Source organism: Morone saxatilis, unplaced genomic scaffold, assembly GCF_004916995.1.
Source record: "Morone saxatilis isolate NCDOM2014 unplaced genomic scaffold, NCSU_SB_2.0 Contig2, whole genome shotgun sequence".
Classification (NCBI taxonomy): Eukaryota; Metazoa; Chordata; class Actinopteri; family Moronidae; genus Morone; species Morone saxatilis.
Genome location: NW_023339762.1, coordinates 17,097,256 through 17,115,279, shown reverse-complemented (window position 1 = coordinate 17,115,279; position 18,024 = coordinate 17,097,256). Strand labels below are relative to the sequence as shown.

The 18,024-nt window shown below is 40.9% G+C and overlaps 1 long non-coding RNA gene across 1 annotated transcript in view; it reads left to right on the top strand.

The window, feature by feature from the left end:
* The window catches only part of LOC118330809, a 93,805-nt gene that overhangs the window by 52,742 nt on the left and 23,039 nt on the right, over window positions 1-18,024 (top strand). The window contains exon 3 of the long non-coding RNA XR_004796851.1: window positions 14,646-14,737. This is a non-coding gene — a long non-coding RNA (uncharacterized LOC118330809). The remainder of the gene's footprint in view (window positions 1-14,645; window positions 14,738-18,024) is intronic.

Genomic DNA, 18,024 nt, shown 5'->3' with positions numbered 1-18,024 from the left:
TATATATATATATAAATAAATACATAAAATAAAATTGTCATTGGATAAAAAACACCTAATGACTCTCAGTCTTTGTAGATTATCTGTATGTCCACCTTCCCTTACATGTCACCACTTTTCCGTCTTAAGCTGTCGTCTGTTTCCCCCCCAACAGACACACACCACGCACCCCCAACATCCCCCCGCGTGCAAGGCTGGTGGCTCCATTGTGTGACCTGTTCTCACACTGTTCCATCTCCACATCACGCAGCCAGCCTTTCACAGCAGCAATTCAGCAGCAACAATCACACACTCGCGCCTCAAAAAAAGACCTCTTGCTCCCTTTGCCAACCAATTAAGAGCCATCTGGGCTTGGATGCAGTAAGAAAGCTATTACAAAATCATAACTATTTTCATATTTTCATGATGTGTTTTTGATGTGGAGACTCAAATGTTTTTAAAAAACAGAGCTTTGTTTCCATGATATGTCTTCGAGTCCGTGAAAATATATCATTCTTAAACAGAGAGAGTGCGCTCATCAATATTTTGTTAATTTGCACAGGACTGGTGGAGGGCACAACACAGTTTAAAAACACAACAGAGCCAGCCATAGCTTTTGAAGCTGCCGTGCAAGTGTGTGATTCCGGATGAACTTGAGGTCATAGATTCCCAGTAGCTGCGTAGGGCAGGGAATGGAGAGCAGCAGGGTTCAAGCCTTGGGTCACTGGAGCCTCAGAAGTGACCAGCCAGCTTTGTCCCAGGAGGGATGATGGTGACGGATTCACTGGTGTTTTCTCATGGTCCACTGAACCCTATAGCAAAGACTCCAACTTAGAGCCTGCAGAAAGTGGGAGCACTCCTCTCATCTCCAGTTCACAGAACTCTACAAGCGGGGCTGTCTGGATGGGCTCCAGGATGCCTCGAGATACACGAAATCCAGCCGCAACCTCACGGTGGCACTGCCAAACCTCATTTTATCCTTTTCCTCCATGTATAATCTGCAGTACACATTAGGCCTCTGACATGCACCACAATGGTTCATTTCCCCATTGTACGTAAGTGTTAAACGACTGTGTTGTCAAGTAGTCTTTATAAGGCAAAAAGATATGAATAGAAACTCCACCCTGTCTTTTTTCTTTTCAATCTAACTAAGTTAAAAGGCTTACTTACCCCTAATCAAAATGGCAAGCCCACTGGCATGGTATGTCCCAGCTGTGGCCCTGGCGCAGCATTTCCCTTCTCCCCGTACATTGTTCTGGGCAGCACATCCAAGAGCTCTTGCTGTGTTATGTACTTAACTGAGGTCAGAGTTGTCATTATCTGGGTCTTGTTGGCACTAAGGCCTCCTCTGATGATAGGACTCCCTTTCAGAGCTGCAGCTTTTAGCACTCCCTAAGAGCTAACCTCTGTGAAGACCAGGCAATCGACCACCTGCAAATCTAGCCCAGGGCAGGGACTGTGTTTAAAGGAGTATGCTTTTTGACATTCTGTCACATGTGTGCCGTTTGCCCTAACCTGGTGTAAGTTTAGCACAGATGCTCCAAGATTTACCTCTGATCTTTTTTTTCTGGTTGATTGGGGGGATTAGTAAAGTTTATATGTACGGACAGGAGACTTATGTTCAGTTGTTTATTAGGTGGCTCATAATGGCTGGAGGCCAGGGTCCTGTCATCCAAGTCAAAATCTAGTACTCCCAGTGCTAACTCAAAACACATTGCAGGTGTATTTTGTCTGTGGTATTTTCTATCCTATCACAATTTTAAAGCTCGCACAACATTGTTACGTATTGGAAAATTGATCCTTAGAAGCATTTTGGCATGGATTGAGGAAAAAGTACACAACAGGAGATGAGTGTTTGTGGAGGCTTACATTTTATTTCTTGATCTAAGCACTGTCATCTCCATTCCAGCAACACTTCCTCATTCTTGTCAGCCCCATGGTGTCGCTCTGTTAGGAATTATTTTTCAGAATATACTGCATTTTGAAAAGATATATCTCCCCCATGCCTCTCTTGTTCTCTCATTCTCCAACTCTCCCTCTCTGTTTCTCTCTGTGTCTTACAAAAACACACACACATACACACACTGCAACATGCACACAACCAGACATGCACAACCCCTCTTAAAACTGGTCCTCCCCCCTATAGCAATTTTGTCAGAAGTTGACAATGTCTTGATTTAGTTGTCTGGCTGTTCCGGCCAGTTTTCCCTGCTGCGCTAATGTGAACAGGACATCCTGCTGGGCACCAAAGAATACCACTTCACGGCAGCCGCATAGCTGGCAGCTTTTATTTATGGCGCTACCGAAATGAATGGGTATTAGTGTCCAAACATTTCACCATGCTCCTGCAGCCACACACAAAAGCCACTGATTTCCAGCAAATCTGCACTTATTTTATTCAAGAAGACTAAAGCTAGGGAGAGGGAGAGGGACAGACAGAGAGAGGGAGAGAGAGAGAAAACATTTATAATGACTTAAAAGACCTCAAAAGAAGAATAGGAATTGCGTTTGAAAAGGATTTACGAGACAGAAATTGAAAATTTAAAAAAATGGCCCCTCCATTTCACTGCATTTTTGTCAGAGTTGAAAATGGATCTATATCCCTAAAATGACTCAACTTAAGTGCTTATATTCACAAAAACCACACTTCCTCCACAATCACCCAGTTTTCAGTTGCTCTGTTTTGCCCGGTTGTACAAAGCATTGTATTTTATAGAACTATACCAGGAAGGAGTATTTTTATCATTGCTAAAATTGTCGATTTAAAGTGTCTTCACAAATCACTCTTGCTACCATTTTGCAATCCAGGCTGCCTACTGTCTTGTTAACCTATGAATTTTAAGTGGACAGTTCCCATTAGATTGCAGTAGCACTGCTGACTCCTCTTGGCTTTTCTGTAGGGAGCAGGCTGAGGCAGAGTGCTCTCCTGGCCTGGCGCTGCACTTTGCCTGGTCTCTGTGTCCAGGACCTCATCAGCACATAGTCCGCCTGTCCTTGTGTCCCTGCCACTCACCTCCCTGCTCTTCATCTGTCATTCCTGCCCTTCTGCAAACACACTCCAATGACATTTTGAAAAACTCTGGCATTCACCCTCAATATGGATTTTTGTTGATTATAGCTTTCTGTCTGTGAAGATTGCACGTATTATTGACTTTGCAATCCCATGACTATTTGCACAGCTTTTTCCTCCCCTCTGCATCTCGGTGAAGTCCAGCAATAATATTCACCCTGGTTTCCCATAACCTCTTTTCATTATCCGTTCTTTTTTAATATTTTCCTTTTTTTCAGTTTTTTCCATATATTTTACTAATCCCCTCTAGCCGCGACCCTTTCTTTATGCCACCAGAGATCAGAGATTCTGCAAAGCTTCGGTCACTTATGTCATTAAGATTGGGATCTGATACACTAGATGTCCATTGGTTAAATGCCTCTGGCCTGAACTCCCTATTGTCCCCTAATTCCAAGCGGCAGCTCTGTTTCACTTGCTGCATAATAGCCCATAGGTTAAAGTTCTGCTGCTTTTGCTTTGAATTTACATCTTTCACAGGCTCCAGTCTCTTGTTCTGAGCTAGCTTTTTTTTTTCCCCTCCTTTCATTCCTAGCGAGCCCCACTGCCTGCAGGCAGCACGGCTGTTTGTGCTGTAACTTTCCGGACAATCTCCCACATCCAAGCATCTTTTGGAGGGTCAGAGGAAAGCAACTTGACTTAACAGGTCAGCGTAAGTGGGCTCCGCCCTTCTCCAGAGGGGAAGCCATGGAGCCCTCCATTAGGAGCTGACCTCCACGCTGCACTGGTCTGGCCCCAGCCAGGGTATCACATGGCTTTGCCTGAGACAGTCTGCTCATTAAAGCATGCTGCCCATAGCAGGATTAGGCCTTTTCATGGTTTATCCTCTACTCTGACAACTGACAATGGGTGAGGATAGCTGCTTCAAATGGAGTGTGCATATGAATCATGGAATTATAATTGCTCTTTCATGATGAGAATATTGGAAAATCTATCCACATGCACAATGCAAAGAATTAATTGGGGTCTGTTTTCAAGGGCACATTGCTACACTATATGAGCCCAAGAAAACGGGAAGGGTGGTAATGAGGCATTTTCAATACAGCACAGCACCTGTACACAGACCGCTGTTTGCACACACTCGCTGAAACACCTTCTTCCTATAACCTTTACCCACCATGATACTTTTACTCAAAGTTTCACTGCACTTAATACACAATGGACTGCCCTGTTTACTTGTGTTGTGATGTTTTCAAAGAGCAGCCCCATTAACAGTAGTGGCCTGCACCCCACGACCCAGTGGTAGCTTCCAAAGGGTGTGCGGGTTATGGAGGGCTGTAGCTTGGGCGCCGAGTAGGAAACTAAGATGACACTACCTCTTGAGCTGTGTGGGAGGGAGAAAACTGGCGATAGCGAGGCAACAGAGCTGCTATCTGCAGCACCAAGCCCCAGTCATGCTTCCTATTTACACAACAACTCTGTCTGTTTTCATTATTCATATTTCATGTGGTATCATGGCATGAAAGAGAGTTATTTCCTTCATGGTGGAGGGCAGGTTACAGCTGGCTCTCAGGTCGCACAGCTCACAACAAGTTGGGGCGGGGGGCGGCTTTTCTGGATTCAAAGCATCAAAACAGCCTGCACAAACAGAAAAGAAATATTTCCCCTGAGACGTAATGCCCAGTCCTCTGTATTTATCCAGAACATGTAGCTTAGCATAAATCTGATGAATGAAACCTACAGTATAAAAATCTTAAAGGTGAAATTGTCACTTTTAAATCATTTCTTATAACTGTGCAATGAATAAAAAAAAAAATCATTACCTAATTTAAAGTGTGAACAACACCATCGTCATTTACATATGTAGTGAAGCTTTTTCACACTCATCTGTAATAAACACAATGTGAAAAGGACCAGGTATATTTAAAAGGTGTTAATGAACTGCTGATTTAATACTCTCCTATTTCAAATTATTCCCCCATCAATAATCACCTGTCATTTTTTATAAAAATAATGCATGTTTATTTTTTGTGTGTTGTTTCTGTTTTTAAGCGCTTTAACAATGAAAAGTTTAATTCTTTGAAAATATGTACAGTGTGGAACTTATCCAGTTGTTATAGAGCTGTCACAAAATGTAGGTAAAATGATAATATTCAGATATTTATAATTTATTAAGTTAATTTAAAAATTGAAAGAAAAATCATATTCTGTTTAGCCAAGACTCCGTATTATTAATTTTTATTTGTCATAGGACAAAATATATAGGCAATGAATTTAGTTTTGTGAGCAACAGAGAAATTCTTTTAGAGAGCTGTCAAAAACAGAAAGAGGCCAGAGAAAAGAAGAACTGAAACTCTGTTAGCAACGCAATTAAACTCTGGTAATGAGGTCAGACATCAGATCCAGTGCAAGTGATATCATTACACAGGCTGAACGGATGGGCCGCTCCAGCTGCTATGCTCTTGCTGTGGGATTAGACTCAGTGTCCTGAGGGCAGAACTTTTACTAGGCTGACCCCTGCTTGCCACTGGGGCACCAGCCACCCCCCGGGCTCCTGGGAGCTTTGGCCCACAGTCCTGGTGCCAGTGGCACCAACAGGACTGCGGAGAAGTGAACTGTGCTGCCACGTGGGATGACAGGACTCGCCACTCACATTAGGAAGCACAGAGACAGGCAGGCACCAGCGCACAATCCACCCTGTGTTGCCAACTATGAATTACTGGGTTCCTCTATTTCAGTCAGCTCATTTGTAAAAACCAACTAACAATGACAAGGTGATAAAAGGGCATTGTATCAGTGATTAGAGTGCTCCGTTTGAACCTGTTGATGGTTAAGATTTGGCTCACAAATAAAACAGCTTTCTGGAAAAGGAATCCTTTCTACTTAGTTAAAATAATGGTTCATACTTGCAAACAAGATTGAAATAATGAAACATACAGATTGGTAGCAGTCTATTTTTCTTTCCCTATTGTCTAAAGCCTCGTTTGCAAAGTCCCTAGCAGGAGTCGGCTTAATTTGTCTTTTCTTATTTGGTCTGCTTGTGTGTTTTGTGCTGTTCTCTTTTTGTCTACCATGATTACTTTGAGGATATCGTTATGGCATTCAGCAGCAACAATAATTCTTCTGTTCTAATTCATATCAATTAGTAGGGGATGGTAATTCAAACTGACGGCACAGTGTATCTTGAAAGGATTGCAAGGATGTTGTGGCGGCAGCATCACTGTGCAGCCAAAAGCCACCCTCCTTTCCCCTTTCTTCCCCCTTTCTGTCTTTCAGTCCACAACAAGGGGCTCCAAGCAAAGAGGACAATACAAGTCGGAGCCAGTACTTTGATAATTAGTTATTGATTGAGAACAATGGCATGGCGTACACTGTCGTATTAGCTAGACGCCAGTAGGTCGCGACACCAAGAGCAGCCATCAAGAAACGAGGGCCAAAACATGCCTGACTCCCCTAATAAGATATTCCTTCATGTTTTTCTCTTTCATTTCCCTCCTCTTTTTCCTTCCTCAGGCATGTTAGTGTTCAGGCTACATGAGGTCAAAAGTATTAATGCTTGTGCACAAACGAGTGCCTGATGAAGGAGAATTTAATTAGAGAATGCCCACTCAAGCTTCCCATACCACATTGCCCTGTTTTTCTTTATTGTTTCTTTGTTTGTAGGATTTTTCATCGCAAGTGTCCCAAAAAAAACAAGAAATAAAAAAAAACAAGAAAAACATGATTTAAAAATATTGTGAATTTTCTGGCACTGCTAGCATTGTTTTCATAATATACGGAAATAGTGAATGCCAAATGAAACACGCATAAAAATATTGTGAAGCAGTGTTACATATCATATATTAACTATTTTTTATGAGTCTGTTGAATCAATCTAATCTTGGCCAGCATTTAAATAGAAATAATAAAGAGTATCTGGTATTATTTTACACATGTGATTAACCTGAGCGGTGTATCACATTCTTCCTAACTATCTAGAATGAAAACAGATGCATCTCACCACACATATTGATGGATGTGTATGCTTACAGTGGCTGATGCATGTCAGGGACGGTGTCATTTGGTGAAAGTTTGGCTTATAACCAAGCCGTGTTTACATATAACAGAATATCCTCAAATAATTGGTAGGTCTCCTTGCTAAAGAGGGATGTGTCAGGTTTGGCATCAGTGAGAAAGAAGCTCCCTAACTCACTTCACCTGATCCGTGGCCTGTAAAGATGCACCTGGCATTAAACAGACAGGGCAGGAGCATCAACTGAACAATGGAGGACTGTCAGGACCGACAGCGGGGCACGGCTCTACCATCACTGCTCTGACAGGGAGGGCCTCAGAGGGTAAACTGCTTTGCTGGAACTAATTAAACAGATGAAGTTATGACATGAATATGCAGATGTTGTTTACATTTTACCATATGGTATTATTTCAGGTAATAACGCACAAGAGAGCCTTCCCACTCATTAATGTGAAGGGATGGAGTGAAAACACTGTCTATCAAGAGACACTCGGAGCGTGTTCGAGAAATATGATCAGACTGACACTCGGGTGTTAAAATCTATTTCAAGCCACTCAATTAACATACATGTTGATAGCTATTACAGTTTGATTTAAATTGTTAGCAGACTAGATGTTAGACAGGCTATTCTTTATTGAAAGTAGAATTTATCAATTTTCTTTAAATCTATCTTAATGTGTCAGATTTTCTTCTAATTTAAAGTGTAAAATTAATTATCACAACATTGGCAGCATCTTGTTACCTAGTATGACAATATTTTACTATAACTAATCTACAGCCTAAATTCAATCGAGTCATTCGTGCAGTTAAATCATTTTTCAGAGCTGCTGTGTGTCTGTAGGTTCCCACTCAGAGATCCCGCAGTACACCTGCCATAAACCCAGTTTAATTCTCAATGCACAACCTGCATTTAACTCAACTTCTTTTTCTTTTTTTCTTCTTTTTTTTTGCAAAGTGTTAAAAGTAGTAGAACTGTCTGAGTTCTTCTTCCCCAGTTTTGTGTGCAGCCTTACCATTCCCCCGGAGCGGGTGCTGAGAGGTTAAGAGGGAAAGGGCCGATGGAGTCGCGTTTAGTAAGAAGTGTGGGATCATGGGGGCCAGCTGGTGGGGTGATGGGGAGCGTAATTGTGCCCGCTGTGTGGATAGGGTGGGGGGTGAAAGGATGGGGTGAGAAGCCCTGGAAAAAAGGGAGGGGAGGGGACACCTCAATTACCTGTGCTCCTTCTGACCCCTCTCTCCCTCTGTCTCTCCATGGACAGACCCACTGTCTGAGAGGCGGGGCGCATTTCCACAGGCAGATGCACATCCCCCTCCTTTGTTCAAGATAGCATTCGCTCTTTTTCCTGAGCTGCAAAAACTTAATTGCAACAATCTCCCCTCTAATACGTTTGTCCTTTATTTGTCACTGTCATAAAATTTGAATTTTCTCTTGAAAAAAATAAAAACAATAATCAAAGCATTTTTTTGAGGTGTATTTATGTTTGATCGTGGAATTTGGTCAGGCGATATTAGATCAAAGATGTACAACAAAATAAAAAGCAAATTTACCTGAACTGAGCAGTTCTGTCAAACATGTTCAGCAGGTTACATGCAGCTGTCATAGTTTATTTTGGAGCTCCTGCTTGGGCTAATACAGTAAGTGACAGAGACTGGTGTAAAATCAATACTTCACAGGAGTGTGATGTCTTAATAAACTCTCTGTGTTGTTCAGACAGGAAAGCTAGACATGTACGAGGAGGACTACAGCGCAGGCCATTGTGAAGCTGTCAAGTCTAGCCCTCAAAAGCAGATGAAGCTGTCAGATTATTAATATGTTTATACTGACAGGCCCCAAGTCCACCCCTAAAACCCTCCCCTCTTTCAATGTCTCTCAAAAAATATGCTCAGCTTCAAAGACAGAGGCCATGGGGTTGGATGCAAGGTCAAAGGCCAAATACATTTTGAAAGCAAATTCTCTTCCTTTTGCAACCTGTTTTTATTGCTGTCGCTCCCCTTCTCTGTGGCGACCATTCAGCTGAAACTTAGGCTGAATTGGCAGCAGCTTTCAAAGCGCTTGGCAGCCTGGTGATCCTCAGGAGCTCTCAGCTGACATCTCTCTGGGCTTGTCTATGCTCAGGGGTCAGCGCGAGCCCTGACTCCCAGGACCCACTCACTCAGGCGCTACCATGAGTCAGTCCCGCAGACTGAAATTAAAATGTGAAAAGCTGTGCGACTGAAGGCATTCCTCGCCCCCCATGGCATTTTCCTTTCTTTGTGACAGTTCCTCTGAGACTGCTTTTTCTTTCATGTTTCTTTTTTTCCCCCTTTAGATTATTTAACAACATGCGAACAGAGCTGTCAAGGAGAGACATGCTTGATCGACAGAGCAAGGGAGTGTCTTAGTCAACATGGGGTTAAATTCGATTTTCTGCATGTTCAGTACGCTAGTCTCAAGCCAGTTATTGCCTTGGCTTGATGTTTTTTGATGGATCAATTATCCATTATAACATGTTGCGAAGCCAAACATAACGGCAACTATGACACCTGTCACAATCTTCTATTAGGGTAAGGAAATTGAAATAATTTAATGACAGCTAATTTAGTCTAGTCTTTGTTTTGAATCTCATTATGGCCGCAGTAATTGTGTTCTATAAAAAAAACTGAAAGTGAAATATGACTGCACACTCAAAGTAAAGTACCCCAACTAGAGCTATTAATTTGATATCTCTCAATGAAAACAGAAGTGAATAAATTGAGCTTTATCAGATTCAGACAAACACAAGTTTGAAAAGACTATGAGATCTTGGGGATTTTTTTTTTTTCTACTTTAAAGTCCAGTTTAGATTAAGTTGAAGTCGGAGATAATGCTGTAGAAAACAGAGACAAGGCAAACACAGCAAAGCCTCTATATTAAACACATATAAACCAAGAGCTGCTATTAGCCAACACATAGAATAATTTCACTATCAAGAAAAAAAAATGTAGAATATATATTTTATTACCCTTTAAAAATATATTTATATGTTGTTCTGGGTAACCCAGATGTTTTCTGACACCCTCAGCGGTCTGAAATGTTAATGAAAATTTACAACAATTATCACCACATCATATTTAACATCGCACTGCCTAATAAGTCAAAGATATTAGTTCAGATTGGGACAAAAGCGCAGAGAGCTGAATAGATGTGATATGCTTGTCAATAACACGTATGTGAGAAAGCTGCGTGGGAGCGTATTATCGGTACATGTGTGCATATACTTGAATTTGCAAGTAAAGAGCCTTATTGGGATTACCCACGGTACATTCTCGTTGGTATCATAAAGAGAAAGAGGGACTAGATGTGTCTCCCTTTTTTTTTTTTTTTCAGGGATTCGGTAAGCTCTCTGTCAATGGTTTGGAGTTGAATTGCCCTGGATAGCTCCCCTCATTCCATGGAATGATCTCAGACCTAATTTACTGGGCAGCTCAGGATCCAAAGCATACAAGGCTCTCCTCTGCATAGAATGTGTGAAATAGATAGAGCAGCCATCCCTCAGATGTGCTGAAGTAATCTTCAGCCAGAGCTGGTCCAGCAGGCCTCACCCCTAAAGGGATTGATGCAGTGTCAAAACCTTTGGCTCAGGGGTCATCCTCTCTTCTTGCCTCCCCAATCTGACAAAAGCTGAATTTCTTTCCCTCACCATTCGTTTCTCTTTTTTCTTCTATTGAATTCATCAGCGAGGGAGGCATGAGATGTGAGACGTGAATGAAACATTTTCATTAGAAGGGAGGAGAATCCCCGGTCAGAGACAAGGCCGGAGCTGATCTGAGCCAATGACATCCCCACCAATTCTTTCTTTCTTTCTCTTTTTTTGTCCTTCTTACTTTCCCCAGCTGTCACTCTCTGCGGTATGTGGCAAGCTGATTGAAATCAGCACTGTGTCAGGGCCGTCATATCTCAGAAAGACATAAAACATGCAGAAACATCAATAAGCAACAGGCCGCTGACAGCTCTCAGGCACCGATGCCGGCGAGGAGAGATGAGGGGAAGGTTAGGACTCTGGGGGGATGCTGTGCAGTTGAAGTGTCTTCTTCAGGCTTCACTGAGACCCAGGGAAGACAAGATAAAGTCTATCAGGTTATCGCCTAGTTCAAGTTGCTTCTCGGACAGCAAGGCCACTGGGACGCTGGATGTCAGAGGATCTGTGCGTGTGTGTGCGAGCTTACGTGTGTGTACAGTAAGCGGGTGTTTCTGTGGGTCTGTGTATGTGCTTGTGCAGGTGTACAGTATTTTGGGAAAGAGCAGAGACAGAAGTTGCACTTGCTGCTAACTGCAAACCTAGCCTGATTAAAGAGAAAATCAGTTTTCACTGCATGATGAAAATTGTGCAATAAAATAAATGTAATTCATGTGATATGCACAAGCTGTCAAATGAGTATTTTGAATTATATTTATTTGTTGTTGTATTTGTAAAATACCTGAAAATATTTAAGACATAATAAGACATTAAAAACAAGCCTTTTTTTTGTCATATGTGCTTGTAAAATAAGATTGATAATGCACTAGTTATACCAAGTAGTGAGGGCCTGGAGTTGCTTTGGGATTTTCAGTGTGTATTTAATTCACTAATGGGAGGTAAAGGTGATAGTCTGTTAGATCACAGCCTGACACTAACTCTTACCACTGCTAATTAGGCAAGTTTTTAGCCCAGAAAAACTGCTGAATCTCTTTTTTTTCTCACACCTGATAATGGTCATCACAGTGCCCTAACCTGCCTGTTTAGAATTATGATACGGGACAAATAATCAGCTTTATAGGATCCTGACTTTGACGAGGTAAATTCACCAGTAATTATCATGGCACAGAAGTGGATGAAGGGAGCAGAGTTTTGGCTGAAGTTGAAGTTTCTCCAAAGTTAAAGCCTATTATTTTTGTGTTGATGGGTTAACGTTGTGGACAGGCGCCCATCTGCATATCAAATGTGACTCCCATTATTTTATGTTTGTCTCTGCTAACAGCGCCTCCCAGCACTCCTCCATGTTCTCCTCCATCTGCCTTCTCTCCATTGATCAGCCTTCCAGGGCATCAGTCTGTTTAACATCTGCTACAAGTTCCAGCAGCTCAGGTAACTATCTAGCTGCTCTCCACCGCCTATTGATCTACATGTCCACCTGCAGGAACATCTGTTTCGGCATGTCGTTTGTCAACGCAACCAGATACCTTGTTTCGCTCCACGTCTTGTCCACTTTCACTCACTCTCACAAAGAGAATTTACACCTAAATGCTTGTTAAATTGGTGTTTACATTGTTCTAATACTGAATAGTAAATTTGTCACTCATAGTTATTGCATCTTAACAAATGGTGGGTGTAGTACTTGTTTATTATTTAATCTTTATCTTTAAAGATATATTAACATTTTATATAAAAATATATATTTAATTACACATTTGTTATTTAACTAAGACTCTGCGGCATAATCTACTGATCTTTAAGTTATTGCACTCAAAACATTTACTCTGCCTGATTATTATTTATACAGTACTCTTGATTAAGTATTATATTATTTTGCATTATAAATCTAAATAATTGCAAAATAGTATATTTGCAGAAAATCTGATTTAAACAAGATGACATGCACAAAGCAAACCACATAGCATAATGTATTTTTTGAATAAAATAGATAAATTCTTTTGAATCACATCAAGCAAATGTGTTGTAAAATATGCTGTAAATTACATTTTAAAAATAGCAGTAGTTCAGTGCTTTATATATTAAAAAGAAGACAACAGTACACATTTTATTTATTGTTTTAAATATTATTCTGGGGAGAAAGTGTGAGTGAGAGAGTCACAGGCAGAGAAGAGCTCGCTTCGTCAAATTTGTCCCCTTCACAGGCTTCCTGAGCTCGGAGGAACCGCTGTTGCACAGTTTAATTTGCTCTTTTGTAATGATGGGGCGTAGGTTAGTTAATTTCAATTTTTGATTTCAAAAGCTATCAAATACAGCTCAGATGAGAAATCAATTTTCCCAGCTGCCCTGGCTTTGTGGTGAAAAGAACTCCCGCCATTGGTGAACAGCCCATCACATGACCGAGTCAGGGATTAGTTCAGTAGGCCCATGTTGCCACCACCTCAATTACAGGCTGCCTCTTGTCATTTACCTCTATAACATCTCATTCTCAGACACAACTCATATTTAATTCATGAAAGCCTGCAGTAATTGTAATATAGATTGTTATAGAAAATTTGACCAAATTTAGACCACAACTTTCTGTTTTGTGTACCAGCGGCAGTGATTGTGTCATTTGCTGTAATTTGGGATAAACAAAGATAAAACAGTGAATGTCTAATTTTGTAATGACAAAAAATATAAATGTAGAAAGTATATAATTTAAACATTATGCAACTGTATATATATATATATATATATTTGTTTAACAAAATGATACATTGCTAAAAAATGGCAATGAAGATTTTAATTGGAAAGGTAGCGTCCTGTGTTGTACACAATATGACAATCATCATCAACACCACTATTAGGTCTGTCATGTGATCAGCTATCTGAAATGGTGACCCTGGGCAGATTCACTGACAATAAGCACTCACCTTGTACTGTTTGAGTGTAGGCAGTGAATACGTCTTTTTGATTTACAGTTGATCGGCGTAACTAGCATTAAGATGATCATATATCAATACCTTATAACCTATCGTGTATTGATAAATCAAATATAAAGGGGAGACCTGTTTGTTCAAGCCATAGATTTCACAGTATTAGAGATATGTGCTGCATGATGGCTATAAAAACAAACAATTTTCCTTCAAATAATTGTCAGAAATTCCTGTTTGATATATGTGTCTAATTGTTGACACTACAAAAAGCTCAAAGCGTTTTGGACTCTGTGTGCGACCGTATTTTACATTCTTATGATGCTTTGGTTTGGAAATTGAATCCATTCCAACATTTCTTTCTCTCAAACGAACCCTCTTTTCCTTTGCACAACACAAATTGACAATTTGTTCAGTAATCAAAGAATCTCCTTTTCATATGGATCAGTTCATGGAACAAAAAGTAGAGTGGAGGCAATTTCTGGACATATCATGAGATTATATCCGTTTGACAGTTGCGTTATTCTATGTGGTTTCCATGACAACTGGGTGAGGCCTCCAATAAAACCAACCTCAGCTGTCATCTCTTCACCTAAAAGCTTTGTAATTGCTCTCATTTGCATACTACAATTAAGTGTGTTAGCTCACAGCAAGAACAATCAACCTCCACTAAAGACTGGGGATAGCATAATTATTATATCAGTGGATTTGTATAAAACATTACTGACGAGCCTTTGTTTGACGTCGGCATTATGCTGTCAGGCTAGTTTTACCACTCATTTTTGCAAAATATACATATTACACAGACAGCGATGGGTAATGCATAGGGACAGCTTAAAATGTTGTCATTACCATTTTCATTTAGAGTTTCAGTCAAAGTATTTATTCCAGAAATTATCATTTAGGTTTCTTTCTGTCTGAGATATTTGTATCCATTTTTTTATGGGAGGCTTTTTGACTCAGTGGTGCACTTGACTAGCTAGAAAGAGAATGATTTGCAGTAGTGGGAGACAGTTTGAACTGCTGATTAAATGGAAAGGTTATGTGCATTGGGCTCTAAGCATTGTTTCTCTTTCCCTCAGATGCGCAGAGGCTGTAATGAAGAGCTCTTGAACTCCCAGTCAGAGAAGCTGTGACAGGAGTTCAGGAGGATGCCTCTTTGGCTCTGCTGGAAGTACAACACACACACACACACACACACACACACGGTACACACTCAGGCACACACTCAGGCACACATGCACCCAGAGACAGCAAAATGAAGCTGTCACTCATATATTGTTTCACAAATCACTAGCTTTTCATTTAGAGCGTTCAATGTCCAATCTTCCTACTGATATTGGAAAAATATCAAAAAATCTACCTCTGTGCTTCAGTTCTTTTATTTTCTGTTTTCCACTTAATATTATTTATTTTTGGACCAGCTATGACATAAAATTAGAGGTTACAAACTTTATATGAGAAACGTCTTCATAGAAGCATAACTCAAGTTTGTGAACTATAAAAGCAGCCGTATTTCCAGCCTTCTGAGCTTTATTATCAAGCCTGTGATACTGCGGTACATCTTTGGGCAGGTACATTTCATTTAGAGTTTTTGCCTTCAGGCCCTGAATTGAAATGGAAGACCAAATGGCACAAATGGCAAGTGCACCATTCCTAGCTCTCTGCAGCCTCCCAACACAAACTGGTCAAGCAGAAATGAGACCTGCATCAATTTTAATTTGTATTTATCCTGCTGATGACCCGCTCCTTTCACTCTGCCGTTGGAGGCACAAATTACATCCATCATAACTCTGATTCTAACGGCCCACGGTGTGCTATCAGGAAATTAACATGGTTATATACCACTGGCGGGTTCAAGGTGTCACAACACAATTATACAATCATGCAACCTGACGAGCTCTGACTGGTCGCTGGTGTATGACAAGTAAGCTGGAGGGCTACACTGTCTGTCACATCCAGGCGGGTAAGATAAGTTCACTGAAGAGTAGACTGTGCCTCAGTGTCTGCTTCTCTCTATCTAAATCAGTTAAATATCACATGGCTGCTGCAGTCTCGGGTGATTTTTATTTTTTTTGGGGGGGAGAATAAAGACCCACATCTGAACTTATCTTTGACTTGTCAGGTTTTTATTCAGCACAGCAAATTGAGCCTGCAGAATTTGTAAAAACACAAATCAGGGCGATATAACATGGGTTGCCTGTATATCATTAATAGAATTAAGTCATCAGTGAGGGAAGTTTAATGTAAAACCTTATACATGCTGCAGTGCTGTGCAGCAGCTGACTGTGACTTTCAATCAACCCTAATCCTTGTATCTCATAAAACTTAGACCAAAAAAATGAAGGGAAGCTCCCCTGCCTGGATCCCCAGTGTGCTCTCAGTGTCAAGCCATTAGGCTGTGTGAAATGAGGTGCCACTCATGAGTTATAATGCTGCACATCTATAGATGCAATGGTAAAATATAGCCCTTCAATGCTCAGTTCTCTGCTGGAGTTGGGAAAATAATTCTGCTCTGATAGTGGTCCATCCCGCAATATCCCAATTCAAAGTCACAAAGATATGAAGAGGGCTGTTGGATAAATTCAAAATAATCCACTTCAGGATAGCTGTGGGATTAATGGAAAAAAAAATGTGTGTGTTTGCTTGTGTGTGCACGAGCAAATGTGCGTGTCTATGTGAGAATGACGACTGATGAATAAAATATATCAGAAACCCGCGTAGTGCCAAAAACTTTTACATACTGTAGGATGATATTACTAATAAGATTATCGACCTTGCCGATGAAAAGAAATGAGACACAGAGGAATAAGGAAAACGACAGCAAAGTATTCCTTAAGAGTCATGAGAAGCGGTGGATATAAGCTTTCAGGAAATCTATTTGCGGGGTAAAGCATGTTCATTGTATCTAATTTTAAAGCACGTCAATAGAAGACGCACGTTTTTTTAACCAGTTGTTACAGAACTACAATCAATGAAAGTTATACTGAGTCCTGCTTAGAGGCACACAACAAAAGCAGGCTAGCAGCAGCCTGCTCTACTGAAATATTTACCCAGAGGTACTGTAGATGTAACAATGATAGGAAATAAAGCTAATAAGTGTCACTTTGATGTGACAACAAATTATACATGGTTCTATCAGATCTCATTTCCATTCCACAACACAGAGACAGAGAATACCCTGAAGCATGGCTGTTAATGGGAGCCTCTATCAGCCATCGTGGAAAGCCTGCCTCATTACTCACTCCAACACAACTGTGCCCAGGGTGGTCGATTTCCCCAACGGACACTGGTTCACAGACCAGAGACGCACTGTGCTGCATATGACTTGTTTTTCAATGCGCAGGGCACAGATGCCGTCATGCTGCAAGTGTGCGAAATCGTTTTTATCCGGAATTGATTTAATCAAAACTTTTTTTTTAATTAAAGAGAAGCAACCACATAAAAAAGAAAAAATAATGGGGTTATCAATTATTTTTTGTTTTCATTTGTGTCAAAATTATTGGTCTGATAAATGTATAGTTGATTCTATTTCAGACTACAGAAAAAATTGCCTTGTGTAGCTATAACCAGCTACCACTCATCTTCGTTTTCATTATGTCTGATTCTATACAACCTGATTGTTATTCAGAGAGAATTTTCCATTCGGGAGGGCGCCAAATACTCATGTAACCTTTTATCCCTTCCAACCTGTGCAATGAATATTTTAAAACTTTAATGTACAGTATATTGGCCATCTGAATTTTCAGCCCAAGTCCATATAATCTCAGGGACGCAGTACCTACTATTGTGGTTGTAACTGAGCATGCTGGCACTGTTTTCACAATTTGCAATCACTGATGCTCTCTGGTTTTACTCCCTCTACCCCTGTTTCTAGCTTCCCTGACAAAGTCAATAGGGGGCATCCCTCATCTGTCAAAAACAAACATCAGAATACTCAAGCTTTTTTTCTTCTTTTCTTGTTTCCCTCTTTTTGTGGACTCTCTCTCTCTCTCTCTCTCTCTCTCTCTCGCTCTCTCGCTGCCTGTTAGACGTACTGTAGATTCTCAGTTTGTCACTCATTGCAGATTATGAGATTATTAGATGGGTTGCTTGGCGACCCCAATAAACATAAGCAAGTAAGAGCAGTCAAAACAGATAAGGGAGAAAGTCCTGAAGAAGTAACTGACCCTCTGGTGACTCTCTCACCCAGAGGGGTGGCAGCAGCGCTTGCTGTGTCTGTTTCAGTGCAATCTGTGGAGCAGATGGCTGGAGTCCTGGGCAGAGAGCAGCAGGTCTCAGCCTGCATGTCACCAGGATGATGTGAGCTGGCTCCCTCCGAGCTTTAGTTAATACCTTCCTGTATCACAGACTTGTTAAGGGTCTGGGCAAAACTCTACACAAAAGAAGTCTCTCCTCTGTTTTGCTCTCTCTCTCCCTGTGTTGCCTCTCCTGGGTGGTAGTAAATGTTTACTGGTAAGT